The sequence below is a fragment of the Struthio camelus genome, chromosome 1 (genome assembly GCF_040807025.1).
Source record: "Struthio camelus isolate bStrCam1 chromosome 1, bStrCam1.hap1, whole genome shotgun sequence".
NCBI classification, from domain to species: Eukaryota; Metazoa; Chordata; class Aves; order Struthioniformes; family Struthionidae; genus Struthio; species Struthio camelus.
This window is the reverse complement of record NC_090942.1, coordinates 112827940-112852469: the sequence shown is the minus strand read 5'-3', so window position 1 is coordinate 112852469 and position 24530 is coordinate 112827940. Positions and strand designations below refer to the sequence as shown.

At 39.2% G+C, this 24530-nt stretch overlaps 1 protein-coding gene across 1 annotated transcript in view; it reads left to right on the top strand.

The window, feature by feature from the left end:
• Window positions 1–24530, top strand: part of NRIP1 (nuclear receptor interacting protein 1) — a 126975-nt gene that overhangs the window by 5926 nt on the left and 96519 nt on the right. The window contains exon 2 of the mRNA XM_068910945.1: window positions 16473–16600. The gene's annotated coding sequence lies outside the window, so the exon portion shown is untranslated. The remainder of the gene's footprint in view (window positions 1–16472; window positions 16601–24530) is intronic.

Here is a 24530-nt window from a genome sequence, read left to right as displayed (position 1 = left end):
TACTGCTATACGCATACCTTTCCTTCTGATGCACCCAGGCAGCTGGCAAAGCTTTCCTATAATGGGGACCCTGATGCAAAAAAAGAGTCCAGAAAATGTTATTGAGGAGGATAACTAACTATATTAGTTAATGACCTCTCTGAGAAGCTTATCAAGCAAATACTGAATAGTCTTTGAACTTGCCCTTAACACAGGAACTGATTTGGGCTCATCAGTGCTGCAGATTGAAGAGTACCATTCAGGGAATTGTTTATAACTGTGATCCTCGAGAATAGGAATGGTTAGAGGCAAATACCAGCCATTTTGTCCTGGTATGGGCTAGGTTTCCAAAAACTTGAGAAGATGAAAGCTACATTCTGTTTTGCTTCATGGATGTTATCCTGTCTGCTACTATCTTTAAGCATCTGGGAGCTGATACTGCATTTAGAGGGACAAATTTGTCTTTTTATTTTAAAAAAGTATTTTCTGCTGTTTCTCTCTGTTTTCTTCTTTTTCTTTTTTTTCCCCTCCCCATCTCAATATTTGTGACTGCGTAGAAGGAATACTTCCATCGTTACTGATGGACCTCATGGTTCAGTTTCTATTGCACCTACCCACCTTGTAGCCTCTTTGGCTCTAGGCTTTTTTGCGTCTTTTCCTGAACTGATGAATTTCAATTGATTTAAGCTCCTAACTTTGGACTCCGATTTTTGAGAACCTAGCATCAACTTATATTCTATGTGTAACTGAATAGTAGTAGAAAGAATATTCTACTCCTATAAAGTGCCTTTGCTTTCAAAGACTTTCAGAGTACTTGATAGCAGTAAATTCACTGATCACTGAAACCTTCTACATCTGGAGTGGAACAGTGGTGTCAAACAATCTGTGGAGGGCAAAATGCTACCACACCGGAAGTTCATACTTACGTGTATGAGACAGGTCGTCACTTTAGGCACTGTGGCTAGGCCTTTCAGTCGTGAAATTAGAGGGAAAAGGAGAAACTAATTCTAAGAGATTATGTCAGGAGAAGCAATATCTTTCTCTCTGAAAATGGAGAATTTTCATTTCTACCTCCTCCTGTGTGATTAGTCATTCTGAGAACAGCTGTTCACTGTTGACTGGGCGATGTTCCAGCTGTATGAGATTATTGACATGCCTTGATCATCACCCATTTCTGCCTACATGGTTGAAAGGTTCATTCCTTCAGCTTTTGGGTCACTGGGAGGCTGAAGGTTGTGTGAAAGTGAGATGAGGATAATTCTCTAATGAACAAGACTTCTCATTTCATTACTTTTGTTGCAGTTTTCCCTCATTCAGTGGGGCTTTCAATTGACTTAGCAAAGCCAATGAGGGGCTCTCTCAAACTAAGGATGAAGTCGCAACATGAAGGTTTGAAGATTTTATTTATTTATTTATTTATTAGCTGTCCTGGGTTAAATCATCTTCAGCAGCTAAAATAAGACTCATATTTTTTCGAAAAGGTGGATTTCTGAGTACTTGAGTTTTGCTGAATGACTCGAGGAGAGATTCCACAGACAATTAATATTTCTGTGTGGTCTCATGAAATGATATCAGTCACCCCCTCCCCCTTCAAGGGGTCAGTACATCATCGCATCTTAGTTTGAAGGTTTTTGGAAAGGTTACAAACATTATTCTGTTAGACTCCCTGAAATGTGATAGACTTGCTTGGAAATAAAACCTGTATTAGGGGACCAGAAGATACAGATGACCTATGGCTGTCCTAGCTATTGGGTGTGCTTTTTAATCTTTGCACTTTGCAAATATGTAATTGTCAGAATGAATCAATGAGTTAAGCATATATAAAGCTAAAACAGAAAGGTTAGTTGCTTAAGAGCAAGACCTAAAAAAGCAATAATACCCTCTCTCCCTTGGCCTCCCAGCAGACATATTTGACAGTGTTATGTCTTGTTCTCTTCCTCTTTGTTTCAAAGGAGGTAGTGTCTCCTGGTCACTGGCAATGTGCTTGCATAGCCATGAGCTCAGGCAATCTTCCCCTCAATACAGGGGTGCTGCGAGGAGAGTTTGAATGAGCCCCAAGGGCCTTGGACTTGTGGGATAGGAAGAGCAAGGCTGTGATCTCATTGAGGAAAAAGTGATTACTGTTCCACTCTAGCAGTTGGTTGTACTTTCAATGATCTCTCGAAAAATAAGGATTAAGAAAATAGCAGAAGACTGGCATATGTGATTTCCCTCCAGGATGCGGATCCCCATTCCAGATTGGGCGTCTGTTTAAGTGTCTCGGTGGCTCAGTAGCTGCTTCCAACAGCTCCAATGTCACCTGGACGATCAGTGCTTGAAGCAAGGGGGTTTACATTTCCTTCAATGTTGAAGGACAACAGGAGCTACCTGCCTGTCCTGGGAATGTGATTAACTGTGGCTTGTCTGCACTGGTGGAGTTATGGCCTGCTGGTCTTTCATATTGGCTTGCCTGCCTTGCCTGTCCTACAAGGCTGCGAAAATGAGAGGCGAGGAGAATGCTGTAGAGTTTATTAGTATCATGCTGCTATACAGTGAAATGTGTGTATATAAATGTACCTCTCCTGTTAAACTGATCCGCATCCACAAATAAGCAGACTGCAGTAAAGTATGGGGTAGATTTCTTAAATTTTTTCGTAGATAACAGTAGTGCTGAAAAGCAGATCAGTTCTCAAAACAATTGCTTTGCCAAATGCCACATTTCTAAAAGTTTATGTTGAAGGATATGCCAGTGTAAATTCAGCACTGACATCTCAGCAGTGATGGAACAAAATCTTTATCTTTTAAGACCATTTTTCAGTCTTTGTTCCCTCAGTAGCTCTTCAAGAAATTGATTCTGCTGATGGGCATTTGTCAGGTTTGTTTAGCAGAAGCTTTCTATAGTATCCCGGTGACATGGGCTGGGGAACGAGCTTCTTAAAAACAGTAGGGCTCCCTTGTTACTCAAAATCTGACGTTTTATATAAAAGACAAGTAAAAATGATTCTATTAAAAACAACAAACAAACTACTGAGTTAATATTAATTATCTGAAAATAAAAATAAGATATTTCAGAAGATTCTAGTCCTCCTCATCATATGCATTTCTTATTTTGTGCTGCAGTTAAGTCATATTTTTTGGTGTAGTTAGCCACAGAAAAGTCCCAATTTTTATATTTATTTTATGTCTGGATCATGCCTCAAAAAGTCTAGGACCTAAGCCTATATCCAGATGCGGATTTCACTGCAAAGCTAAAACTTTCTCACCTCCTAGGTTTCTGGGGCTATTTTTCTTGCTGTATTGTTGGAACAGGTTACTGATGAAGACATAGAGACAAGAACCCTCTTCCTTTCTGTACAGCTGCTGAGAGCTTCAGATGAACAAAAAATTAGCACTGTTCTTTTGTGGCAACGCAGGATTGACAAAGATATGTGTAGACCCCATACAGGAAGCTCTGCTCTGCACGCTCTTCCTAGCAGTAAGGTTTGAAGGCAGAGAAGAAGTGAGGTCAAGAGGTGAGTGAAGACGGGATCAATAGAGCAGGAATATCGGGGAGCAGTTTCTCTAGTAACCCTTTTCTGCCTGGGGACTGCCAGGAACTATCTACTTGATAGGTAAAATTTGTAAGCAGATATGTTTGATCAGCTGGCCTGATATGGGCAGGATTTATTTACAGCTTGAATTAGATGAAGGCTTACCAGGAAGAGGTAATGGGCCAAAGTGGTATCTGGCCCCTCCCTCCTATAATATGGAGGTCTCTATTGTAGGTCTGTGGATACATCACCAGGGCCAGGAATGCTGGTTAGCCAGGTCTGTCAGCTACCTTTCTGAGGGTTATGCCTGCTCAGTAACCAAGCTCCTTCAAGTTTGGGGATTCTCTGTTTGTCTGGGTTTCGGCCTTCGTGGTGGTGTGGGGAATAGGACGGCGGTAAGGCATTTTAACACCGGAGTTGTAATCTCCATCGGGTGTCCGCTCATTCTGAACCTTTCTCCTCCTCTTTAGTGTTGCATTATTATTTTCTTCTCCTGTGTGTCCTTCTTAGCGTTTTCTCCTTACAGCCCAGCTGGTACAATTCGTAGTTGGCAGGCCATTCAGGACTTAGGCAAAAATAGCTAGAAATTAAAACACGATTGACTGACCACTCTCTCCCCTGCCTTGCACCTTCTGTAGATACTTCCATGTGTGGAGAACAAGTGGGAGATTATATTGTTTTGATCTGGTAATGCTTTCTGTATGCTTTACAGAGAGATAAATGAGTAGGGAAAGCGTATGGCTGGAACTGTATAGAAATGGAACCAGCAGTGCGCATAAAGGCTTGTATAGTTCTTACTATGGTTAAAGCTTTTCACTTTCGGTATATTTCCTTCATTTTAATTATTTATAATATTAATAATTCATCAGTCTTCCTTCTAGTCAGCTCCAGTGGGACCATGTCAGGAAACTAAGATTAGGTATGTTATTACTGTACCTGCTAAACAGAAGGACACTGATTATTCTAGATAGTGATATCTAGAAAACATACTGATTATTATGAATAATGACAGTGAATTCCTAGTTAGTGAGTTAGAATTCAAAAAAGGGATAGGGAGTGTCAAGCTATTGTAAGTTGGCAGCAATTCTGGAAACCTTAACAGTAACTTAATAATTAAGACACCTCTAAAAGTATAAAAAACCCCAAACCTTACAGGTAGGATTGGTCCCCTACCTGTAACAAGACTGATTTAATGAAATGCTTTTGAAATGGTAGTTATTAAGATGAAAGACTAATAATTAGTCTAAGTAATTACTAGCCAGCTTCTGGAACTGACCTTACAGCCATTTTTACTGTTTTGGAAGGGATGATGGGCAGAGAGAACGGTCTGCCACAGCAATCCACCCATCCTCACTGTGTAGATATATATGGTAAGGTGTAAAACTGTCAACTAGTACTGTAGCTCTGTGAGAGAGAAAGTAAGTCTAACAGGTAAATGCATTCATACTGAATGAATGGAAAATGTGCTTAAGTTTGACTGATTCTACATCATCTGCTTCTCTAAAAAATGAAAAATTCTGGGAAATTTTTTTAGAGGACTTTAGCATCTGTTTTTTATTGGTGGGATTTGTGGGATTTTTTTTTTTTTTTACATTGTGTTTATCTGTCTTAGCCAAAGGGGCAATCCTTTTTCTAGAAGAAGGTTTAAAAAGGAATCCATGTCAAATATTCCAATCTAGTCCCTGCGTATCGGGGCAAAGCTTTCCTAAGTCTACATTTTGATATTACTTTTGCACCAATGGCTTTCCTAAGAAGACACCCAACTTCTCTGAAGTTGGTTCAAACCCAGTTGACCCAGGAGCAGGAAGTCTTAATAGAAACTTTTAGTTCCCCCTTCATCAACCACTGTACAAACAAAGTGAAGAACTCGGCCCCATATGAGCAGATTAGTGAGTTTGGTATAAACGTCTTCAGACTTCATATTCAAAGAGGCAGTGCGAGATGTGCAGTCAGACTTGTTTTGATTCTCTTTTCCCTCTTCCAGGAATTGTTACTCAGGGGGGTGGGGGGGAAGTTTCTGGGATGAGTTTTGAATGCCTTTTATCAGAGCTTTTTGCTGTTATGTATACTCTGTCATACATGCATGCTGGCATATTTGTTATATGTACTGCGCAATTGCTGTTCTGTACCGCACTGAAACCTCAGGATTTGCCACTGAAGTAAGTGTAGTTCCTGTTTTGAAGGTAGAAGCTTCTTTTTGAAGACTGCTAGAAAGCTCATGTTCCTACAGAAAGTAATAATTTCAAAGCCATAAGGAAAGCCATCAGGCTGACTATTGCCCTAAGGCACATATGTTTTTTTTTTTTCTTAATTAATACACACTAGAACTTCTCAAAACTTGGAATGTTAGGGATATGCTAGGAGAAGTAGATTTGTTGGCAGAGGCTGGTATAGAGGATCAAAGATGCATAATAAATTCATTACTGCATGGACAAACATCAAAGAACTGAGAGTCACGTCCTGATGCGGAAGTCAGTGATGATCTGTTGATTTGTTATGTAATCTATTCTGAATGCATGTCAGAGCTTTGCTATGGTGGGTTTTGTTGAGCAGCACTTCCAGCACAGTTGATTGGCATATCATAAAGTTGCAAGTGTATACTCCACATTACTTCTGAGGTTATTTTGAAGTCAAAATACATCTTTAACACGTAGTTAGCTTCACATTCTTTTTTGCGTAATAGGACTGAAGTTTGAAGATGTGTGCTTTATAGATGGAAAGACTGGTTTCAGTGTATTTAGTAGCAACTCTGAGTACATTGAGTATGAGAGTTGTATTGGACTGAAACAAAGAGTGTAGCAGGAGTTAGTGTTTTGGGGTGCTCTATTGTTAAGATGGTTGACCTGTTCAGGGACTTTTTTCCTTTCAGTATTTCTGCTCTTGGGAAGAGAAACTTAAATAGGTTCTCCCTGGGTTTGTGTTTGGTGTTTAAGCATGCAGCAACATTTTGAAAGACAGCTGTAGGCCAAGCACATGGGTTAGGACAAATCAGAAGGAAGACTGCACATCCTGAAGACCACCTATGGAAGAGGAAAGGGAGGGATGTGAGAAAATGGATGGGGTAGAGGACCTGGATGCAAACAACTCCTATGTGTCCCTCAGTATCACGTCCCTTTTTTTTTTTACCTTTGTAATTGGTTGCTCCTGGCCCTGCTGAGCTTACCGTCTTGGCTCCTATGCTTTTGCTTCTCCTGCATGCTGGATGCTTGCAGAAACAAGGTCAAGAACATGAGAAAGAGGGAGAATGTTTATACTGTTTGGTGGTGGGTGAATACCTGAACTGACTCCAAGTGCACCACCTTCTAGACTCATCAGCCTGCTGCCACGCCTGAGCTAATTAGCCTCATCAAAATAGTTTTATTTACTGTGAGGATGTCCCTAGAAATTCTCTGTCTGTGAGCTTAAATCATTCAAGTAATCTTTCTCCTATCCATTTTCTGTTAGAATTACTGTCGTCTTTAGTCCCTATGTAATATTGAGAGCAAACTGATAACTGTAGCTTTCATAAGTTGTTAGTGCAATCACTTTTTCTAGTGCAATCACTTTTTCTAGGTTAAATGACTTATGATGTTTTACCATGGTCTTATAAACAGGAAAAGCCAGCCTAATGATAGAAGAGAAATGCTAATTAAAGAATGATAGAAATACAAATTTAAAACAGACACAGTAGGGCAGAGAATTTAAACAAAAAAGCATCTCTTATATTACAATCTAAGCCTTAATTATATATCCTAAGTCTTCTATTATATCCTAAGCTTTAATCGCAGAAAGCAGGGGATGGGAAAACTAAGCCTGAACAGCCATATTTGGTAGAAGCTCCAGAATGAGATCCCTATTAGAGGAGGGAGTAGGAAGTAAGCTCTTGTGAGGAGCACGTAACATCATGACAGTCGAGCTTGGGCAAGGAAAGAAGAGAACGTGGAGCTTCTGCCGAAAGGAAGCAGAGAAGTAAATTAGCAAGTGCAGGCTCAAGCTGGATGTTCCCTGAAGTACCTGGTGGAGAACCTGGTTGTTAAGTATGATCTGATGATGTGTTTTATTGTTTTCCAATTTTGTTATTGTGCTTCCAGTTTTGCAATCCAATGTTTAACCCTGAACTTTGACCAAAGACTAAATCTAATGTAGTTTTCCAGAAATTTGTCTGATAAACCAAATCTTCAAACAATCTGGCCAAACTGGGGAAATCCATTTTCTTGGTGGTGGTGTATCTTTGTAACAGGGTGGCTTAGCAGGTTCCCAAAGTGTCTGTCAGCTGCCATAAATGATGTTTTATTGCTTATATGTCCAAGGAAGTGTTGTTTTGGGGACTGATAATACTGGATGCTAGGTTTACAGAAGGAAACAGTAGATGTTAGCAGAGCAAGGGGAGAGTAGTCAAGAATGTGAGTTATAATGCACTTCAGTATCTACAGCGTGTGTGGAAAAGTCTCTTTTGTATTTTGGTTCAATTTTGCTACCAATCTGCAGCTCTATCAATTCACACCTTCCTCATTGTCTTCAGGACTCCTTATTCCATCCCTGTCTACGAATACCCTTAAGTAGAGCTTCTTGTGTGAGGGAAGTGATGGTCTAGCAGCCTGAGGCCTTGAAAAGTAAAGGGTTCTAATAATTAAAACACCTAATTTCTCCAAGATTTAATCTTGTGTGTATACCAATATACAGGACATGGGATTATGAAAGGATACAAAATGCAACCCCTTGTTATTTCTGAGTATTCTTAAATACTAGCAAGATTTCTCTACTGTGTGCGGAGTCTCTCTTGCACGTGGCTTCCTCTCCAAACCACCTCTTCTTGCTTTCTTTTGTCCCCCCCTGCCCCAACTGGCCATTGAGAGATATGTCCTGTCTCAGTTAGTGTACAAGGCTCCTAATAGTCCTGTTAGCCAGCCTTCCTTTCAGGGGATCTCAGCCTTCATCAGTCTTTCCTGTTTATTTTTCTTTGTCTCTATATCCACTGGATTGCCCAGGTAGTCTAAATCAAATCTGCTCCCGAGAGTGGGTTTCCCAAATCTGAACAAGTAAAACATCCCTTTTCTCTCTCAACTTAGTACCAAGTAGAAAAAGAAAAATGATGCCTACATAATCATGAGGGTTTAAGTTCACACAGTTCATTAACTGAAAGTAGATTCCTAAAATCATCACATGGTTTCAATAATCAAAGGCGTATTTTATGCTTTTTATTGTTAAGAGCGATTTTTTTCAATTAAAAATGGATTTTTTTTCCCCACAAGGAAAAAGGCCTATCTCTAACCATCCTGGTTTTATATTTTGTATTCTTGCTTCAAATCATAGGTATTCTGTAGAATTTCTAAACAAAATCATTAATTATTTTGCATAAGTAAAATCCAGCAGCTGTTTCTAAATCCATTCTTTTAAAGCCATGGCTATTTTCTCTGAAGTTTAAACACAAATAGAAAATAGATGCTGGTGGGCCCTCTATCTATAGTAAATATTTAATATTGTCCCCATTTCTACAGTATCTTAAAAATGTCAGTGCTGAATATTATCATCTCTACAAGTAGAAAATTATTTCCTATTATCCCCTTTCTATGGGGAAAGAAAAGAGATACAATTAGACATCTCTTCAAACTTGCTTTAAAAAAATGCAGGGTCCAAGGTCATGCAAGAATGACGTGGCAGAACTGGGTGCTGAACTTGATTCTTAGGCTTAGTCAGTGGGCCACACTCCACTTCCCTAAGCTGAAGCCCCTCCACAGGGGATTTGGGAAACTTCATACCATAAGCAAAAGCTTTCTGTGGATGCTTTCCCTCCGCTGCTTCCAATGCAATTTCTATAGAGACTGTTTTTGGTCTCCCTTCGTAGCAGCTTGTGTAAGGAAATGTGGAAATTCTCAGAGAGAGAGAGAGAGTTTAGTGAGAGGCTTAAAAAAAACAGTGTGTGTGGGAATGGGAGAGGTATCTACCTTCCTTTTGAGAACTGTGGTTTGTCATGGGCTCCATTCCCAACTAATAGACATGCTAGGTTACTCCTCAACTGAGCTACTGAGGCCAAAGCCTTGCTTTCTTTATTCCTAGCTGCCAATCGAGCAAAAAGTTCCTCTCTATCATTACCATCAATTTAGGGGTGTTCAGAAAGTACAGGTTCTTTACCTGTGCAGCACTAAAGCTAGGATTTTGGTTTATTGCAGGTAACAAAAATGATAAATCCCTTTTATGTTTACGTTATACAGGCAATTTACACATCTGCAATATAAAGTGTATCTGCAGCAGTGGCACTGCAAACCCTGTTCTCTTGTACTGGAAAGCCTCTGCTCTTTTTGCCAGAAACCCTTTTGCCCTCAGTGGGGGATCTCATTGCCTGAAGTACTGAGTAAAGAGCCACCCAACTTTCACCTTGTGAAAGAGGTTTAGAGAGAGCTCCTGCTACATCTGCTCAGGCTGGGTCACAAAAAAGACTGGCTGACACCTTTGAGAAACAAGAGTGTGTTTCCACATCTCTATCTCCTTTGCATAATGTGTGATATCTGAATTAAGTTTCATGACATATTAACACTCTGGAGCTGACTTCATATTGAGTGCTGTATAATACATTATGTATGACTTAGGCATCAATTGTGCTGGAGCTTCTGCAGCCACAGTCTTGAAAAATCTCTCCTCCAGTGACAGAAATCTTAAATAATATTGAAACCAAATTCTGCTGGCAGCATTTTAGTTTGTATTCCTTGTCCCATTACATCTTTTACTTGCAAAACCATTCATGTTCAAGCCATCTAGCTGCCTCTCTTCTCCTCCACGTGCTTGTCACAAAGTCTCCATTCCACATCTTTCGCATTACAAGTATTCCCATGGCACTGCATGGTAATTTCAGTTTTATAACATCAGAAGTGTTAGGATTATGTCAGCTTTGCTGGGCGTGGGCGCTATGATGTGAAAAAGAACAGTTCTTAACATTAACATTTATAACAACAATGCGCTACAAAGAAGAACTGGAAAAAAAAAAAAGGAAATTCGCCCCCTTCCCCCATTTTTTTCCTGCTTATGTATTCATATTTCATGTTTCCAAATACAGCTAAGATGCATCTCATCTGAAGTTATCCTGTAATCTATACATTGGTCTGAAATTGGATACAGTGTATCTATAGGCAAATACGCAGTCAGAGGTTTATTAGTGTTAATATAACTCATCTTAAGCCTTATTACTTTGTTTCAAAATTAGAATCTTAGAACATATTAATTATGGACACATCCCCAGACAACATGACTATCTACAGGGGATTTCTGCCCTTAACTTGTATTAGTGTTAATACGAGCTATCCATGTAAACTCCTAGAGGACCAAGAGGAGAAAGATTTTTTTTTTTCCCCCCCGATATTTAAGTTACATTTTTATATCAGGATGTGGAAACAATGCTGAAGTGTTCAGGGTGCAATTTGGAAGAATGCTTGGTGATGCTAGCCTAAACGCCTTCCTGTTATCTGGTAGACAGTGGAAAGCATATTACAACATTACGCACAGCACTGACTGTACTTTTCTTTGAATTTTATATATAAAAGCAGTATTCCTTTTTGTTTGTTTGTTTAACCTGAATTAGACATTAGGACATATCTTTATTTTTCAATTATTTAATCTTTTTAGCATTGGACTGAGGAATGCTAGTATTACATAAACAATGCCTACCTGACCTTGTATTGTAATTATCCACTTGTCATGATTCTCCCACCTCAGAAGACTAATGAAAAATCATCTACTTTTGCATTAGTAATGGGAACAATTTTCAGAGAGAGCGAGCTGTTTGTGCTAGAAGCTTGATTAAAATTAAAGATTTTTTTTTTCTTTTTGGCCTGTGTTGACTGAGACTTCTGGGCTCTAGTGTAAGCTAAGCATACAGTAGTTAAGAGCTTCCTAGTGATGGAGAAGTTACTGCATCTTTTGACAACTCATCTCAGTAGCTAATTACACTTAAAACATGCTTTTTATCTTCAGATTGAACTTGCAAGTATTTGAAACTGTTGTGTGTGTCTGCCCACTAATTTAGAGTCTTCTGAAATATCTTCTTCTCATCTAGTCCCTTAAAGATTAGAATCTTCTCTTTGAAGGAGCAAAATACACTTACTCATCGGAAGGAGTCTCTTTTTCCAAGCCTTGAATCATTCTTGTTGCTCTTCTCTGCACTCTTTCCAAGTTATTTTTGTTTTTATGTATGCATTTATTTATTTATTCATTTTAATTAAAGGTATTGTACTTTCTCAGAGGCCAGCCTCCTGTATTTGCAGAGATTATGCTGTGTTTGGCTTCTAATTCATGTTTGTGACTGTCCCTTGACTGTCCCTTGCTAAGCAAATGGTATACATCTCTGTGCCTACTCCCATGCAGAGAAGTCCGACTCCTTGGATGAACTTGATGTAAACAGCATGCCGGTGTTAGCAGGAAGCCAACCTAAACGTTTTGTTGTTTAATACTGTTCAGAAACTGCACCCAGAAATAAAGTAGGATCTATTCCAAATGGTCATGTCTATTCTTAGTAATAGCTATATCTTTTGGCCATCATGGTAGGCTCATGTGGCAGGAGGGCAGTGTTCCGGGGGGAGGTGACAAAGGCACGGATAATGTGAATGGGGGCCACTTTGAAGAACAGAAGTCATGGTATTCTGGTCTGAAAAAGGAAAATAATAAGATGTAACATTCTTGTAGTTAGGCCAACTGCTTTGCAGCCATAAAAGGGCTAGCAGTATTGTTACCAGGAATAGTATTAATTCTGTCAGTCTGCTCTTTGCAAAGAACATAAATCAAACTCTAGAATTAGACAAGTGACGATGCTTTGCAAAGCAATGAATTGAATCTGGTGAGTAAACAAATAGATATAAATAAGAAAAGTCATGGGCTTTTCCCAGAAAAGCTCAGGAACTGTCCAATCTCATCTGATTGCTCCTAAGAGTCCTGGCAGACCAGCTTCATGTAAGGGAACAGTTTGAAATCTCTTGACTTGATTTATTTTTTCTCCTCCTATCTTTCTAGAGCAGTTGAAAAATTCCTATGCCTTTTTTGTATCAGTCGCCTTAAGGAGAGGGAAGGAAAGCGATATGGGGGAGGAAAGGGGGGCTTTTTCTCCCTCCTCATGGGGAGAGAAAAAAGGAAAGAGAAAGCTGACCTGTACATTTGTACCATGCTGGCATGGAAAGAAGCTATGTTGAAAAGATGGAAAATAGGTGGTAACGGAAAATCGGAAGAGCGCAACTGTGATCCCTGAATCAGTGTATCACCTCTTTCAGATAGACCGGTAACAAAACATGGTGGTATCTGAAGCCAAAGAAAAAATATTTCAAGTATTTGCTTTATTACAGTTGTATTTTAAAGGTTTCTGGAGCAGTCCTTCACATTTTTAATCTACTTTGCCACACCATGTTTTTGTGGCAGCACAGAATGCAAAACTGCATTAACAGTATCTTCTTGTACAGTTGTGCAACCATGTTTTGTTGCGAAAAATGCATATGTGCATCCTCAGCTTTTGCTTATGATACAAAAGTGATTTAACTGTCTTATCTGGCTTCTCTTGAGGTCGTTGTTTGGTCCTTATTTAGGTAGGTTTCTGTCCTTGGTCAAAACTTCATTTCAGTGTGGGCTATAGTATTGGTATTTTTATGAGTTACTCCCATTGTGTAATGGACACAAACAGATCTAGGCCTCGAATATCTCCTATATAAATTTGTTTTGCTATACATTTTAGAATACCTTAAGACTAGCTTCACAGAAGCCACGTATTAACACTGTTTCAAAGTTGAAGTAATAACAAAAAGCTGTACAATAGCAGGCCTTTGAGATACCGTAACACTCTTAAAGTATGAGTATTAAGTGTGATATCCTGGTTAGAAGGATAGATGGAGTATGGGCTCACACTTTCCAACTATTATTTGATTATTTTTTTTTTTAATCTGACTTTTGCTAAATAAGATTGCATGTTGCTGCAAGCTGAATTACTGTGGGTATCATCTCAAGAAGTGATCTCTGTAAAGACAGGCCCCAGAATATTGCCTAATTTTCATAATTAGCTCTGGTTCTTACCACTGAGTCCTTCAGAGGAGAGTGTACAAGAAATACCCATAGTGCTCAGAAAGTGCATGAACTCCTAACATTTTCTGTTTATACTTTTTAATAGTTAATATAATCCTATTGAGCCGGGTTTCGGGGGGGGGGGGGGGAACCTACACCACACTTTAAAGCTTCATTAACAAAGAACTTTACTCAAGGAGGAGATGTTAATAAGTAATGAAACAAAGGCTCTGTTATAGAGATTAAATGTGCTTGTGTCCAAGTACAAAGTTCATGTTGCAAAGTGCAGCTGTTACTCTGCTCATAACCCTACAGCAGCCTCGCAACCCGAGTTCAGAGTCTGCCTGCTTTCCTGTAACCCAGCTGACCAGGGCAAGGTCTAGCTGAAGTTCAAAGTTCAGCGTCTGAAGGCTTGCTGGCTCTGTCTGCTGTGGTATCTGTCAAGTTTTGGATAAGCCACAGTTATTTTAAGATTATAAGTACAAACAAGAAACACCTCCCATTCTGTTTTCTTATGTGTTGGATTTCATTAAGAAAGGGCTGTCTTAGATGGAGTCACTGAATTGTTTAAGTTGTGTGTTGTGTAATAGACTGACCTAAACAACCCACTGAGCGAGCACACTAGTAGAATGATGCATACAGAAAATAAAACTTGTCTTCATGTTCCTTCCTCCTGAGATTGATTTATAGGAGGAAAAAGGAAGTAAAATAAGTAATTTTCCAAATACAAAGAGGCAAAACTGAACCCTTTAAAAAGGAAAAAGCTAATTTGTGTGTTTTCTTTGTGTCACGATAACTGTTTCACACTGTGGGGCTGAAAAGAACCGAGCAATGCATCAGAACATCTTGCTTTCAAATCTGCCTTTTTCTCTTCCTTCAAAGTCTTTTTATGAAGCTGACCCCAGCTTTCTTATTCAGAAGGTCTGGATATGCCTCCCTGCAAAACCCACCTGTGCAGCTTTTTTGATTAGGTGTGGTCACATCAAAGGCTGTTTCACCCCAGTACAGGTTCTGAATGGGAATGGAAACCTCCACACTGATGGCTATACAAATCCGGGCTGAGCAAAGGCTGGTACAAATAGCCTTGGAAGAATTTATATTTCAGGCAGTGCTATAGCTGTATTGCAGATGGAGAAAAGTTTCCTATCTGCCACATCCTTTCCTCAAGGAAGGGAAGGTAAACCATGGACGGTAAACCATGCATTCTTAGTGCACAAACTGCTGTCATCTCACTTCACTGAAAAGCACATGAATACTTTCTCAGACATCAGAGTTTGGTTCTGTTTGTATCATAGCTTGTGCCTCTCTGAGTTCACTAAATCTAATAATCCAAAGCTATGATTAAAAATGGGTTACAAGCAAGGACCAGAGCAGCCAAAAACACTGGTTGCCCTGGACCAGAAGATTAGTATGTTTAGAGATGATGATTTTTTTCCCTTCCTGCAAACATTCAGAAGCCCAGCAAACACCAAAGGAGTCTTCCTCTGATAAATAGTTCTAGCTATTTAGTTATTACCTCATGTCCAACCTTCAACTTCTGAGCAAGCTACTCGAAAAGCCAACTGGAGACCAAATGGGCACCCATGGAGCTGCAGCTCAGACCCTGGACCTGGTGCAGTAAGATTTCAGAGAATATGGAACTTGAGCTGCTTAGTGGTGCTGAGAGGTTAGCTCCTTTCCTGAACCCTTTTTCGGCTTTTGATAGTACTGAAAATGAGACTGCATTTTTGCCTTAAAAAAGAGGCAGAAGTCCAAAGTAACATATTATAATAGCTGAGCCCATCCTGGGTGGACATGCAGGAGTAATGACAGGAACTGAACCTCTGCTATTGTGTCCTGCTCTTGGACTGTAGAAACTTGGCAGTATTCAGTTTTCTTTCTAGTAGTCTTTGCTGTCTCCGTGCAACCACTGTGGTGAACAGATTGAGTCACTGAGACGAATAGTAAGTAGTTATGCAGATCTACTGCTTCATCTCTTCTTATGGCTACTCTTTTACCATTGGATATGCTTGTAGTTTGAGGGAAAGTAGGTGGTGGGCCAGAACATAAGCAAAGCAGAGATGATATAGATGGATTGAAATAAGCCAAGCTTCGTGTGAAAAAACTCACAACTGTACGACTATCTGTCTTAGCTGGCAGTACGTACCCACAATTAGTTAACTTGGTCTGCACTGATGCAAATCCCTGTCGTAGTAGCATCTGTGAGCAATAACTTCTGTTGCTCCTACTGCCTAAGTTCCACCCTAGCCTGTTTGTTATGTCTTCAGTATTTCTTTGCTAGACCGATTATACCTGGCCTTTAAGTCTTCATTACTGAAGAAACTCCGACTAGGGTTGCTACTCTCCCCAGTAACATAGGCTACTGCAAACATAAAAGGTGAGGAAAGGACAATAAAGTTAACAGCGGTCGAGCATAGTTAATGTTGCTTACTGCACTATCAAAGTGTGATGATATAGCTCTGCTAGATGGTAACTACGGATTTAAATCTTGCCTTGCTTCATCGAAGAAAGATATCCCTGTCACGCTATTACCTACTGCGGAGTAGATTTCTCTCATTCTTTTCCCTTGGAGTTGGCCACATTTTATGTATAATATATTTCTAGGGGATGGGATAGAGAGAGGAAGAAGAGTCTGTATAGCCCTGTGGTTACTAAGGTTGCGTGGGATAGGGTGGCCAGCTGCGGTTTAGGTATTCAGTCCAAATCAGGCAAGCAGGTTTGCAGGCTAGGAGCTATCTGGTTGTTGACCTTGCTGGAGTAGGTGGGTGAATGTTTATTTCCCTCTTTCTGCACCTGTTTCATTTTCACAACACTGTTCTGTGCCCATGTGAATTGCCTTGAAGGAAAGTCTTGAGCTGAAAAGAAAAATAATAAACCAGAAAAATCATTTCCAACACAGTTCTATTTTTAACCTGTTTTATCTTTTTGTCTGTGTGTACTCTGCTTTTGTTTAAAATTACTCGTTTACTTTCTCAGCAGATAGTTCAGGAACCATGCTACCTGTTCTCTAACTGAACCAAGAACCAGACCCTGGAGCAGGACTGTGCTGGTACTGGTTGGCTGCAGGTCCACTGGAGTCCTAGCGTTGAGAGAGACCCTAATAGGTAAGTAGAAGTCAGAGATACTATCCAAGGGACTACTCCTTTCTTAAGAAAAAGTACTCTTAAGAAAAGAGTAGTGTTGCCATCTGCCCTTCTTTTTTGAGGAACAGTCTCAGGAGAAGGGTATGTGCATGTGGATATGACTTGTAGATTTGTATCTTGAAACAAGTATCTTTCCCCTGAGAATCTGTCTATATGAATTGTTTTCTTAGCTTACGCATTTCCCTGTTTCTGCTTTCTCACCCTTTCAAGGGAAAAGGCCAGCAGAAAAGCTCTCCTTCAAGTTAGCTTCCATCTTCATTCAAAGTCAAATAAATGTCTTAGAGAAGTTACAAAGAAATATCCTTCGGCAGAAATACGGAAAGCAAACAAACAAGATTAGTGCAAAATAGGATTTGCACAACTGCTCTTGGGAAGGAGTTTTTGTTTGTTGCTGGTTTTTTTTCCTTCTTCTTCTTCCCACTTTAGAAACCTTTCCTGTAAGTCTTCTGTGTTTGGTTTTGTCTGTATTCCATGTTGCAGTGGTAGAGCAAGAGGGCTTGTCTGCAAGCTAAAGTTTTACTGCTTTATACTGCTGGTGTGGTTACCAAGGCAAACTCTCTACCACCTCTTGCTATTTCCTCATGCAGATAGCGTTATATCAGTGAGAAAGTGCTTGTACAGATATTTATGGTGCTCTATAAAGTAAAGTGACATCTATTATTTGATGTCATTTATGCTGTAAAACTGCTCCTGCACTAAGATCTTTAGTGATATAATTACTTGGTTTTAAAAAATCGTATTTCAAACCAAAAAAAAAAAAAAACAAAAAACCTCCAGTGGCTAAACGTTAAGAGCAGAAGAGATCTTTGCTCGCTACTTTAAAAGTTAATAGCAATGAACCATACATTGTATCTTCACCTTGGGGGGTGGGGGCACATTCTTTTCCCCGTTATCCTGTAGTAGTGAATTAAAATGAAATTATAGACATACGTGTGCTTGCTTTGTAAGAACTTTGTCAAACTTCTTCGAAAGAGTTGTTCAAACAGTAGCACTGTTTTTCATTCTATCCAGATTAAATACTTCACTGCTAAGGACCTCAGTCTTTTCTGCTTGAGCCCTCTAACGTAGCCCACTCTGTGAAATAATGATTGAAATGTCTGGTTTTTTAATCTACATAAAATAATCAAATTTGTCTATAATGTGTTAATTAGGGCATAATATTGGCCAAGGTTCAAACTTTTATTATGAAAGACCTGGTTCCTTTTGGTATTTCTGAAAGACATGAAATTGCATACAAAACCGGTTCTGTATCATTTCTTTATTAAAAAGATATCTCTATGTAAACTTGTTTGTTGTCAGGATCTGGGTTCTGATTTGCCATAGTTATTGATGGGACAGATTTAAAGATGGAGCTCTGTAGTTTATTGTGGAGATGCTGAGTTTAATTTCAGAGCTCAGATTTTGGTGGAAGCTTTCAGTTTACTAGGAGCTTAACATTTTCAAAAAAAGAAAAAAGCTCAATAAAATGCCATCTAACTTGGGAGTAATTCAAAATATTAAATGATATTTTTATGGAAAGTGGACTGAAATAGATGAATTTCTTAGAATTAAAACAGAGTATCTTTCTAGACACTGTTTCTTTTAGCTTATTGTTCCTTTCTTTAAGTCACTTTTGCACTCTGGGATTGATGCTTTGTTCCTGCTCTTGTTCCCCAAAGTGCTTAGTGCTCAAGTATCAGTATGGCCATGTAGTTTTCATCTGTGGAGAATTTTCTAACTTTTTAGTCAAAATTGAAAATTTATGTGCTAAGTTCAACCCAATGAATTACATGACAAATCTGCAGCAATGCAGACGCCATCACGGAGACAGAGAGACTGTCTGTCTTGCCAAGTAGCCCAGCAGTCCGAGGACAGAATAAGCTCTTTAATGCATGCACTATGTGACAATGAGATGTGCTGACTTTTTGATATATACGTGTACAAAGTTCCTATTAAAGCTTTTGTTTCAGAATGAGAGTTTGATGTAGCTGGGCATATACTGTGCTTTAATATCTCTCTATTGGAGAAGGGAAGACACTATGGCGTTTCAGTATGTTATCAGCCATGTCGATAGGCAGTATGAAAAAGGAAAAGAATGAGCAAGCGTTAATCCTTAGCGCTTTTAAGTGTGTGTCTGCGTGTGTAGGGTATGTTCCTTAATGTGACTTAAACTATCACTAATTAATTAACTTTTGCTTGTTTACGTGAGTTGAACTTAGACCTTATTGTATTTTCATAGAATATTTATTTTTATTTCAAATTCAACTTATTTTTATGCTGAATGTATACCATCACTGTATTTTTTTTTTATGAGTTCAAAACCAAACTTCTTTCCTTGTAAGCAGATGAATTGTTTACTTTCCAGACAAAATAAGAACAGACCCTTTGGAAATAAATTGTAGCATGATTTGATCTGGCTGAGACACTGGTAGATATACATAATACAAACAATAAGCATTTAAATTTATTACTGTGGCTAATATAGTATTTGCTGGAAAATGTACATAAAAATCTCTAGATGAAAGATTTAAAAATGTTTCTAAATTTGTTTTATTCATATCCTGTTTAGACAGCATATAATGTTTAAATAATAGCAAAATTGTTTTGGCTTGTTTTGTTTGAGTTATTGTTGGCTGAAGAAGTGGAGACATGATACAACAATTTGTTATCCTATCTGTGTTAAGATGTATTTCTTCTTTTTCCAGAAAAAAATCCTCTGAATTAAATAAGAGCAAATTGATTTTTCATGGATTTCGTCTGAGCCGCAACCTTTAGGTCAATAAAACTTTGGTTCCTTTTTCAAAATTTCAGATCAATTATCAGACAGATGCAGTGTAGGTTTGGAATTTTGGCCTCAGTTCTATATTTAATATGTGAATGGATTCTTTTAATCTGGAATATTGCAGTGATGTAGGGCTTGCTTACTTTGACTAATATCAGTAGTCAGTCACTAGTTGTGCATGACTGATACAGCAAGCGAGAGGGAGAGCTTAACCAAATTAAGTTGCCATCTCCCTTGTAATAAAATGATGCTGACCAAAAAAAAAAAAGCTTTAATTCCTACGTTTCACCATGTCTCTGCTGTCGAATTCAGCAGGTGTCTCTGGGTACAGCCAGAGGATCCCATTTATATAAAGTGGATATTAATGTTTTCGCAAAGCTAAGCATAAATCAAACCCTGCAGACACGTATGCGGAAAAGGATATGTGTATTTCATTTCACTTCTTGCCACATAATGAAGGTATTTTTCACATAAAAAGGATCAAACGTATTGCAGTTTGAGGTTCTTTAATTTTCCCCAAATTTTACTTTTCTTTGATTATATACTTCCTTTTCTCCCTACTTTGCCATTAACTTTAGTAGCAAGAATAATGTAACAAAAGTGGTTTTGAAAAACCCATCCCGTATTTCTTAACCATCTGTTCAGTGAATGCTCCTTCAGACTGCAAAGTAATTCTGAAATTTAGGATTTTAGCCAAGCCAACAGGGCAAAACCCCTTCCTTGGAGTGGGGGAGAATAAAAAGTCATGAGACTTTTAATGATCAAGTAGAGATGATAGGACCTTGGCAACTGAAAAACCCTGGTGTAGTAAATCAAAGAAGGCTATCTTAAGTGTAGGAATGTTTTTATGCTAATAAATTAGTGTCATAAGTGATTTGTCAATAAGTGGTAGAATATGCTATGGAGGAAGGCAGACAATATTTTGCTTTTATATAGAAATAAAAATAGGGTGAAGTCACAAAAAATTCTCAACAAGATTTCTGCTAAGAAAAATGTTGGTGCTCTGACCAACTGTGCAATATTTACATATTTAATTTCTGATGCATCTAAGCTACATTGATACCTAAGCTAGATTTAACTATTATAGAGAATAGTTTAATGAGCACTGTTATGGTAAGGAGCTGCACTACTGTAGTGAAGAACACTCTAGTTGAGGGATATGCAGCACTTCTGAAGCAGTGGCTCCAAAACTTGCTTGAGCATAAGCCTATCCTGCATTGTATATGCGGGTAGGGAGAAGCTCATATGTCCCATTCCACCTTTTCTTCTCATATAGATGCTACTTTCAACAAGAACTGTATAAGCCCAGGTAGTATACACGGTATCTGTCCTTCATCATTCCTTTGCACGTGAACCAAACTGCGTATGTGTATATTACTTACACAAACTCATGCTACTGTACTGCACACAATAACTCTTGGCCCACACCTATGCGCAAACCAAAGGTGTATGTCCCACATCCATAATAACCTCATGCCTGCACGCACGCATGCAGTGAGCCCAGATGAGAAGGCAGTGATGTTTAGTGGGATGTGAGGCACCTGTCCCGAGGGGCAAAGCTATAGCGTGCCTAGACTGTGACTAGTCCTTCTCAAGTTGTCTCAGTCAGAAGTTCTTGAATTTTGGAGCCGGGGCAGGAAGGGATTTGAACTTGGGCTTTTGCTGTTGGACGAAGGGATTCAGCACAGTCCCTGTCTCGCTCTGCTGCCCTGCTGGTTGCTCCTGGCAGTGAGGGGCTCCCCAGCCCTCAGCCCCATCTGTGCACATGGGCAGTAACCCTCGTGCTGGTCAATATGCCAGATCTCAAACAAGCTATCCTTCAGGCTGCTATGCTGTAGCCTATACTCCTGCACACCAACCTCTCTGGCTCCTGCCCCAGCTAATCCCTTCTTTCCTTCCTTAGATTTACTTGTTCATCTGTAGTGAGTTCATTTCCATACTTCAGCCATCTGAACCTGGAAAACACTATGCATGCACTGCCCAGGAATGGATAAAGCACCCACTCTTTCTCCCGAACCTGATAACAGTCCAAGAAGCCAGATACTCACTTTCTTTCATACTTTTCTATTCCTGATCCATATTTGTCTCACAAAGAATGAGCTGCTTTCCTTGAGATAAATGTATTCTTAAGGAGTCAAAGCCTGCTGTGTCTCTGAGCATGCAGGACCTTGGTTTCCCCTTGTCCTTACACAAAACGTACAAGGATGGGGAGCTGCTCTCTCTTGTGTGCTAGTAATCTAGTAGAATAAAGGCTTAGCATGATGAAGATCCGAGTCCAAGGTAAAGCAAACTTTCCACTGGGGAAATCCAAGGGGCCAGGACTTATCCTTTTTTCTGTAATCTGTATTTTTTATGCTGGGTCCTGTTGCATACAGCCTTCATCCACTGCTGCTTTGTGCATTCAGATTTACAGGTGGAAGTCCAGTCTGACAGTTTGGTACCACTCTCTGAAGTGATGCAATGAAAAAGACATAGGAAGGTCAAAGGCTTATTGAAAGTCTAAACTTTTCATACTAGTGCAACATTGATCTGTTTTGTTTTAATTCACTCTTACTTTTTACAGATTCTGAAGGTGCATGTTAGTAACAAATTTAGAAGTAGGATGTGGATGTAATACTTCTGAAGTTGCTGGATCAGCAGTAATAGAAATAGTAGCCTTCCATTAATCTATATAACAGATATAATACTGAGAGAGGAGTTTCCCACTCTCTCAATCACCAGTCTCTTTGGAAGGGTAGAAAGATAGTTCATTTGCCATGTTCTTCCTGGAAAATTTTTCTGTGACTGCAAGTATTTTGATGCAACAAGAAAATGTCTTCTATTGGCACATTGCTTGTTGTACTGTCCATTTGGGTATACTTGTAGCTAGGTATAAGGTATGTGAATATTAATCTTTCAAATTCCAAAAGTATTTTAAGCTTTTTTCCTTCTTTCTCAGGTCCTCAATACCTCCTCTCAAAATCACAAGGGTCAAGGGGAAATCACTTAACCCACAATCTGTTGTAAGACAAGTCACAACTGTGATGCAGAAATAAGGCTTAGAAGAGACATTTAGACAGGACCCATCCTCTTTACCCTGAAGACTGTGAGAATATGTCTACTAGAGCTGGCTATGCTGTTTGTGAGAACCTAGGGGGAACCTAGCTATCTCTGTTAGCTATGCCCGTTAGTTAACGCAAACTATGTATCCACCAGCATTGAAGTGGTAGATGCCTGGCCTGTCTGCAGCGTGACTAAGGCAAATATATGCTGCCTATGCCATTCACACGGCTATACCGAGTACCTGATTTTCACAGCATCCTCTGTATTACTCAGCTGGGATAAGACCTTCTTCTGTAGTATTAAGTCAGTTTCTCTGCAGTTTGGACCTGTTTTTAAGGGCTTAGCTAGAGCACGTGAGCCAATGACTCATAAGCAGCTCTCAAAGGCTGAAGACATACTTTCACATGTGGTACTGTACATTTTGAGAACCATGTTTGCATTGCACCCTGCGATTGTAATTCCCCTTGAAGGTTTCTGATTTCAGCTTGTGATTCCTGGGTAGATGCATATACCCACCTCTGGCTGCTGACCCTTGGTTTGACTTTCTCCTTCCTGATTTTTGGCCATGAACATTTGGCTCCTTTCGCAGTTCTGGACACTGGCCTTAACCTTTGGGCTGAATAGCCTGTGCTCTAGTCTGTAATCCTAGAAGGCCACCAGGTCATCTGTAATAGACTGTACTCTAATTTGTTGGATAACAAATGAAATCTAAAACAGCAGATATGTTATTTTAGGCCAGCATTTTTTATGAAAACTGTTAGCTATTAGTCTGTAACCTGGATTTCTATAAGCGTTTTGCTAGATTGCTGTCTGTGACTTTTGCTTTCTGTTGGTTACCATGTTGTGCCTAATGGCCTGTCTGTCTATCGGGAGAATATAATCATATTTCAGCCAGTGGAGCGGGTGAACAGAACTCTCAACATGTACACAAATTTTATACCGCTGGCTACAGGTTCAATAACGTGTGCAAGAAAGATGATATTGTCAGAGTGTTATGGACTTCTATTGCAGTTTGTATCTGAGATGCTATAAGCATTATTTATATATTTCTTCTGGAAGTTCATAATGTCGTTTCATCACACGTGACAGAAGTGTAAACATACACTCAAATGCAGGACGCAATGTTATAGTTTTGTGGCTGCAACTCAGGGGACGAAAAAATGAGATTGATAAGTTGACAATCAAAGTATGAAGGAAAATTTCAAGATTAAAGAGGAAGAAATAAGTCTATAAAGTACGTAAACATTTAGGTGGGTGAAAAGCCAAGCTGCTGTGACAAGAGAATTAATGGATCACAAATGCAAAGCTGAGTCCTAAAATGAACTTACAGTTACTACTCAGTCAGCTATAAGATGGTATGGAACAGGCACTAATGCGGATCTGAGTGAAAATAAGATTGCTTTTATAAACAGTATCTATCATATATGTTGTTTATTCACGAAGAATGTGTAATACAGATAATTATATACACACACTTTAAAAAGTTACAAGATCTGTATGGATTTTGTTTAACTTTACTTATCTGCAATTCAAGGATGAAAAACTCCATGTTGATGCAGGGGTTTCTCTTTGTTACTCTTTGGATGGAGCTAGACATCTAAGCTCAAAGAAAGATCTCTGATGATCCATCCTGTCCTCCTTCTATTTCAAAATATGTGACAGCTGTCACTCTAGGAAAATCTTTATTATTTTGTTTGGTTTTTATAGCCTAAAAGCAAATTACAGTCCACTCCTCATGACTGTTTAATAGAAATATGGTACTTCCTTAATTTTAGGGCTTGATTCTAGACTTATTTATATGGGGGTGTTTAGGTCTAGCTTCTTATTAAATTATACAAACATGCTTGCTAAATACATCTCCTTCTGTTTTTTGAGAACAGGAACTGTGCTTTATTGGAGTAATTTCTGCTTTTGTGGTTTTTGCTTCTTCTCCTGAAGAAGGCTGGCTTGAATAAGGGTTACTGGGATGTCTGTGGGATTCGGCTGACAGCGACTCAGTGAAACTCTCCTTTGTTTAATATAATTGAAAAGCATGCTTGAAAAAGAAAGTTCAGTGCATTGCTTTGGTATGTTTCTTCAAAATCCATT